Genomic DNA, 7,000 nt, shown 5'->3' with positions numbered 1-7,000 from the left:
CTTTGGTGCCCTAAAGCAGTGTTTGAGTCATCTTCCCTGATGCTGAAGAAAAAAGAAAGGAGCCAGCCGTGCCCCAGGAGATGGGAGACTCCGGGAGAGAGGAGCAGTGATGGATGGAGGCCAGAAGGGAGAGGCCAGTGTCCAGAGGTCACTCCTAGTCGGGCTTTCTTTAACCTCAGCCTTCCCTGGGGACCTGGTCCCCCATGAGATCATCTCCCACCAGACTTCAAAAAGATCAGCTCACTTGGGGATTGGCCCTCCCTGTATTGAGACTTGCTTACTTAAGGGGCCCCACACCCTTCCAGCCCCTTGGCCTTCCCAGGGCCCCAAGGAAAGGATCCAGGTGGAACACAGCAGGATTAGGGCTGCAAGAAGGACAGGGCTTCTCACAGGAACCCATTCACTTCAGAAGCTGACGAATGTTCGTGGGCCTCTGAAGCTAGAACAGGCGCCAAGTCAGGAAATCACTATAGAATTAGCACTAGGAATTCAGCTGGGTGCAGAAATGGTGCTCCACCACTTCTAACAGTGTGACTTTGGGGAAGTCACCTCACCTAAGACATGGTTTTATGACATCTTGTGAGAACAGAATCAGAGTAAGTGGTGACGGGGTTTTGTAAGCTGGAATGCACCATGTTACTTGTTATAGTCATTAATGTTCAACTACAACGACATGAAGGATAACAAACAATCTAAGACACCTCACCGTGTTAGGTCATAAACAATGAAACAGCAGTCGGCAGCGTCATTTCATCTCAACTGCTCAAGAATTCTGAGACAGTATTAGCTTTATTCTGTAGTTGGGGAAACTGAGGCTGGGCTAGGTTAAGCATTTTGTCCAACATCATGCAAGAGTGTATGTGGCAAATGTGAAATCATAACACAGTTGTGTCTGCCTGTGATGATGATACATAGTTATCCCCTAAGAAGTGGGGGAGGGGAGTGGGGAGTCAATATGAACTGTGCCATAAAGGGAGGGTCTGGACACAGAGGGTGGAGGGAACAAAATGGAAGGATTAACTGTGCACCTCCCATAAGTAAGGCATACAGTGCCAGGCATTAGCATGCATCATATCATTAAACCAGAGAGCAAAATGAGGGGGGCTGGCATACGGTCTCCAACTCAAGATCAAAGAGACACTCATACTGTTGCGTGATAAGCATGAGCGCTTGTCATGGATTTGCTCCATATGTCTTAAGTTCCCACTACAGTATGAACCAAGTCCAGCAGATACAAAACTTGAGCTGTCTTGGGCAGTCACACACCATTTCATCATTCTCCCCCACCGTCTCCCAGTATTACAAAATACCTCCATAGGAGCTCCTCACTACTCCATTCCCTGAAAGTTTCTCTGAGGCCCAAAGAAACATGGTTTAGGAACTCAACCCAAGACCCTCTCTCTCAAAATCTGCAGATATCAGGGCCTCTTGCTGTGACCTTTAATATTCATGCATATTAAATACTATCCAAGTTGCTCTCTGTACATGACTGAATTGCTCCAGCCCTGTACCCTCCATTTGTACATATGAGTGTATATTCTGTATTGTATACTATTGTGTAATCATACCATGGAGGAAGAGTATACACCATCAAACTATCAAACACATCAAGATGGGGAGACATTTGTACTTTTACTTTTTATACTTCTGCATTGTTTTCATATGATATATTATCCTGTGGTTTTTAAATATAAAAAGTTTTAAAGGTAAAAAACACTTATTCAGGCATAATAGAAGAAAAGAAGGAAAAAAAAACAAAAAAGTTAGATGCAGTAATTGCCTCCAAGTTGGAGAAACTAAACAAACTGGGCCTCTCGCCATCCAAACCTCACCAAACCAAATCCCAATTACATAGCAATATGGCATAGCAATACCTTACAAAGCAGGTTAGTGGAAAGGGGAAGGGAGAATTAGTCTGTTTTGTTTACAATCTGGAACAGTGCCTGGCCCATATAAGGCACTCTATAAAACAAAAATCACTGCATGTGTAATGAATGGAGAAGAACTCAGGATATATACAGAAGGGCAATTTTACTAAATTTAAGCAATTGAGATTAGGAGACAACTTCAGCCAAATAGCAATACTTCTGAGCACAGGTAACACTGGTCCATAATTAGCAGATCAGTGTTTTCCTATGTGTAACCACTCCTAAACTGCATTTACACATTCACTCATCAAATATCTATTAAAGCCCCTAGAATCAGTCCTTGCCCTAAGGGGCTTGAATCACATTGTGCAAGTAGATCTGTAAATTCAGTGCTAGAAAATGCCACTTGTTAGCCGAAAGAATCCTAGGCAGAGATGTAATCCTAGTTCTGACTTCACCCCCATAACTAACTGTGTGACCATCTTTAGCCTCTCACTTGCTAAGCTATAAATGGAAGGGCTTGAGGTAGATACTGTCTCCATTATCTAATGGCATTATGCTCCTGAAGACAGGTTCTCAGAAATCCAGGAGCCCTGGACCCTAGTTTGAGACACCTTCCAGTAAATGTCACTCTCAGATCTCTTCAGCCCAAAACTGCTGATTCTGAGCATGTTGAACTTTGTCCTTGCAGTATCGCCAGTGTCCTAAGACCAACAAGTCCCCTGTACTGAGGGCCTCAAAGCTTAGGCCCATCCAAGTGAACACTGATCTCAAGTTAGTAAGTTTTCCCGAAGATTCGTGCAAGCCCATTCAGGAGTTATATATCATAAGGACTAAGAGCACAGTCTTCAGATTTAGATCTGGTTCCAATCCCAACTTCACCACTTGCCAACTGGATAACCTTGAACAAGTTACTGACTCTCAGCCTCAGTTTCCTCTTACATAAAATAAGCACAATAATAGTCTCCACTGCACAGTCAGGATGTGGGAAGCCCTTACCGCAATGCCAGGAGCAGTGTAGGTATTTTAGAAATCCTTGTTCTTCCTAATGAGTGATGGAGGGTAGGAAGAAAAGGATTGTCGGGATAGGATGGGAGGCTGAAATGTGAGGTACAGCAAAGCGAGGATGACTTTGAGAACAACCTCTCAGGAACTGTAGTGCTGTTTCCTCCCAGGGCTGGGGGCCGAGGGAGGGCAGGATGCCTGTGAAGGTATAGATGGAGCTCCAGCTTTCCCAGGCTGACTTCTCCTCTGATCATGTTATGTTTCTTTCTCTCTTGGGCCCCACCACACCTCCTCTGCACAGCACCTCCTGAATCCATTCCCCAGAACTGGTGTGTTGCAACAGTGAACCAAAATCAGTATCACCCTTGTTACGAATTCCCATCTGCATAAGACAGGCTTATTAGGCCCTCCCAAAGCCCAAACCAAAGCTTGGCTGTGAAGGAAAGTCTCTTGGGAGAGGACCAAAAAAGACTTTCTTTCTCAGTATGTTATTAACCTTGGGGTCTTGGACTAGAAAACAGAGCTGACAAAAAAAATTGTGCAGAGGTGTTATGACCAAGCCACCAGTTCTAAGCTCTGGGAGCCCCCAAACCCGATCCAGCACAGGTGCCCCCACCCACCTGTCCAGCTACCCTCACAATTTCCTGTTGCCTCTAACTTACCCTGCAAAGAAAGGGGTGCACTGGGACCAAGTTGGAGGAGTTTGCAAAGACAAGATCTTTTTGCTCTGTGTTTGTTTTCATTTTCCCAAGCAGCTCAGATCTAACATGAAAAGTGCAATAAACTGGGAGTATCAGTGTTCACTGAAAATACCATTTCACAAATGAAAATATATCCAAACAGCCAGTTGTAGTTCGAGAGGCTCACCCTCCTAAAAAATGCAGCTGTCACCAAAAATAAAAAAAAAATGAATACATTTTAAATCTCTCTCCTTCCCTCTCTGTCTCCTTCTAGCTCTCCCTCTGTCTTGTAATTTAGCTTTAATTGCCCTGTCAGCTCTAAAGGTTGCTAATTGACGCCTTTTATTCTGCGTTAAAACTCCTCGGGAAGAAAGGAGCTGCCTGGCCCCCGGAGCTGCAGAGCTCCGGCGATTTGGCACGCCTGTCTCCCTGCGAATTGAAGCTGGGTGCTGCAAGCGCTGGGGGCAGGCGTAGGGGAGTCGCGGAGGCGGGGAGGGGGCTGGGCAGGGGCTGGAGCGTCTATTTTTAGTGCGGGTTTTATAGAGTGGATCCCTGTGGCTTGGCTCCACACTGAAATATTGTCCTCGTCTCAATGACATAAACACAGGGCAACTTGGAGATCTTGGCGCCAGCCCTGGCCGGAGCCTGTGAATGGGCAGAACGGTGGGGTGGGATGGGAGCGAGAACCCTACTGTAATTACAAATAAATCCGCCCACTGCCTCCACCCCTGGCTCTCCCCGCTCACTTAATACCGCAAAAAGCCTCTGCTTTTGTGCAAATAGGATGAACTGAAGGATCTACCAGAAGAGGTGGTTAATGGAATAATGACTTGCGTAAGCTTAGGTTAAAGAGGAGGTGCATTCCAGAATTAATTAAACAGCCATCGTCATCAAGTGAAAACCACGCAAAGTATGGAAGGCTTCTTTGGCTCCTGGAGTAAATCCAGTGCGTTGCTCCCTCCGAGGGCATCGGGAGCGTTCAGACCTGGTCCTGGTTCAGGACAAACTGGAACTGATAAACTGGAACCAATCAGCAGAGGTCTCGATATGATTCTTTGGAATGTCCCAGGCCAGACTGGACGAGGCTGTCACTCTGGATGGCCTCAAACATGGAGCCACACTTTCCAAACAATATTTAAATATAGCCTTGCTTCCCTCCAGATGTAATCCCAGCCCTCGTTTTTATCCTTGGAAGCCTGCGGGGGTGGGGTGGAGCACCCGCGGAGGTGGGATTTTCATAACCCCATCCCCCACTCCCACAACCCTGTAAATAAATAAAAGATTACACCAAATTCCATTTGAAGTTGTCAGTCCCGGAATGGAACTTTTATCCCATTATGAATTTCATGGGTGAGACCGTTCAGACTTTAAATGTGGCTGACACCTCCATTGAAAGGCCCTAATTGCAGTTGTAGAAACTGACTGCAGACACCACACTGTACACACCACGGCATTCCTCTGAAGAAAGAGCATCCTATAAGAGCGGCCCCAGGCCTCCCCTCAAGTCAGCAGGACTGTCAAGGTTTCACTTAAACTTCAACCGAAGTTCCCCTATGGGAGGGCCAGGTGCTAATTTGGGATTCTGAGGCCTGGCAGGTTTGCCTTGGCTGACAGGGCTCTTACTATACCCAGGGGGCTTGGCTGCAGTCACGCTTCAGCCTCAGAGATGACCAGGAAGGAGAGTCTTTCAATTCATTATGGACCCTTGAAGGGCTGCTTTTATTTTCAGATGAACTTCCTCTGAGCCTGAAAGCATCCAGTGCTTGGCTGAAGGGAGGGGATGGAGAAATGGTGCTTTGCACAGAGCTGCTGTCCCACCTGAATCAAGAAAGCCACTATCTAGGGAAGGGGGCTTTGTCCCTTCACTGTGTCTGAGGTCCCCTAACGGACACCAAGCCAAGGTAAGATGGCACACAGGGAGCGTGTTTATAAAGCTGTCCTATTCCTCTCTCTCTGGACAGTTGGTGATTTTGGGGGAATTTTTGTTTGTTTTTTCTGTGGTAAAATACACATAATGTAAAAATCAGCACTTTAGAGATCTGTAACTGTGCAGTTTGATGGCATTGAGTACATTCCCACTGCTGTGCCACCATCACCATCATCCATCTCCAGAATTGTTTTCATCTTACCAAAGTGGAACTCTGTATATGCTAAACACTAACTCCCCATTCCCAGCTCTCCCCAGCCTTTCACAACCACTGTTCTACTTACTCTCTGACTCCATGAATTTGATCACACTAAACACATCATATAAGTGGAATCATATAGTATTTGACCTTTTGTGATTGGCTTATTTCACTTAACATAATGCCCTCAAGGTTCATCTATGGTTTAGCATGTGTCCAAATTTCCTTCCTTTTTTAAGGCTGACTAATATTCCATTGAGTATCTACCACATTTTGCTTACCCATTCATCTGTCAAACACTTGGATCATTTACACCTTTGAGCTCTTGTGAATAATGCTGCTATGAACATGGATGTACAAATATCTGCTCAAGTCCCTGCTTTCAGTTCTTTGGAGTATATATCCAGAATATATGCAATTGATGGATCATATGGTAATTCTATATTCAAATTTTTAAGGAATTTCCATATTGTTTTCCACAACTGCTACATCATTTTATATTCCCATGAGCAGCACAGGGTTCCGATTTCTCCACATTCTAGTCAACACTTGTTATTTTCCTTTCTTTCTTTCTTTCTTTTTTATTTGTTTGAATAACCTAATGGGTATGACGTGACATCTCATTGTGGTTTTGGACACCAAAGATTTTTATTTGTGTTTGCTTTGATAGCTCTCTTCCACCTTTGTGTCTCTCCCCATCGCTCCCCCCCCGCACCACCACCTTCCATATTTGTTAGTTGTATAAGGAAGCAGAAATGCAGATGAAATAAAGAGGCCATAAGAATAGACTGCAAGCTTTGGGGCTAGGCAGAGAACTAAGCCACAGCTAGGCCACTTTCTATTTGACTGACCTTGGTCAAGTCACTTGACCTCCCTTAGTTTTAGTGTCCTTGCTTAGAAACTGAGATGTTTTGAGAACTAAATGGATAACAAATACAATGCCCTGTACCAGGCACATAGCAAGAACTCAGTAATTGGTAAGGAGGAGGAGGAAGAGAACAAAGAGGTTAATACCAATTCTCCTGTTGAGCTGTTTCCTCTCCCCAGCTGTTACTCACGGCACCCACTGCCTCTGCTTGCCCCATCTTCATGTTGTTGCACAGTAGAACAGAACATGTGCAGATGTATAAGATAAAAAATGTGGCTCCTTTACTAAAATGTTGACTCCAGTCATGGGGACTGAGGGTCCCCCTTCGACCTTCCGGCCCTCCACCCAGAGGGCAATGCAGGCCTGAGGAAAGTTAGGAATGGGAGGCCTGAACTGTTCTGCCAAGTCACCCTACTTGGGGGAGGACATTCAGCTCAGGCCGTGAGCCTGGCT

The sequence above is a fragment of the Manis pentadactyla genome, chromosome 4, assembly GCF_030020395.1.
Source record: "Manis pentadactyla isolate mManPen7 chromosome 4, mManPen7.hap1, whole genome shotgun sequence".
Lineage (NCBI taxonomy): Eukaryota > Metazoa > Chordata > Mammalia > Pholidota > Manidae > Manis > Manis pentadactyla.
Note: the sequence above shows the minus strand (reverse complement) of the source record.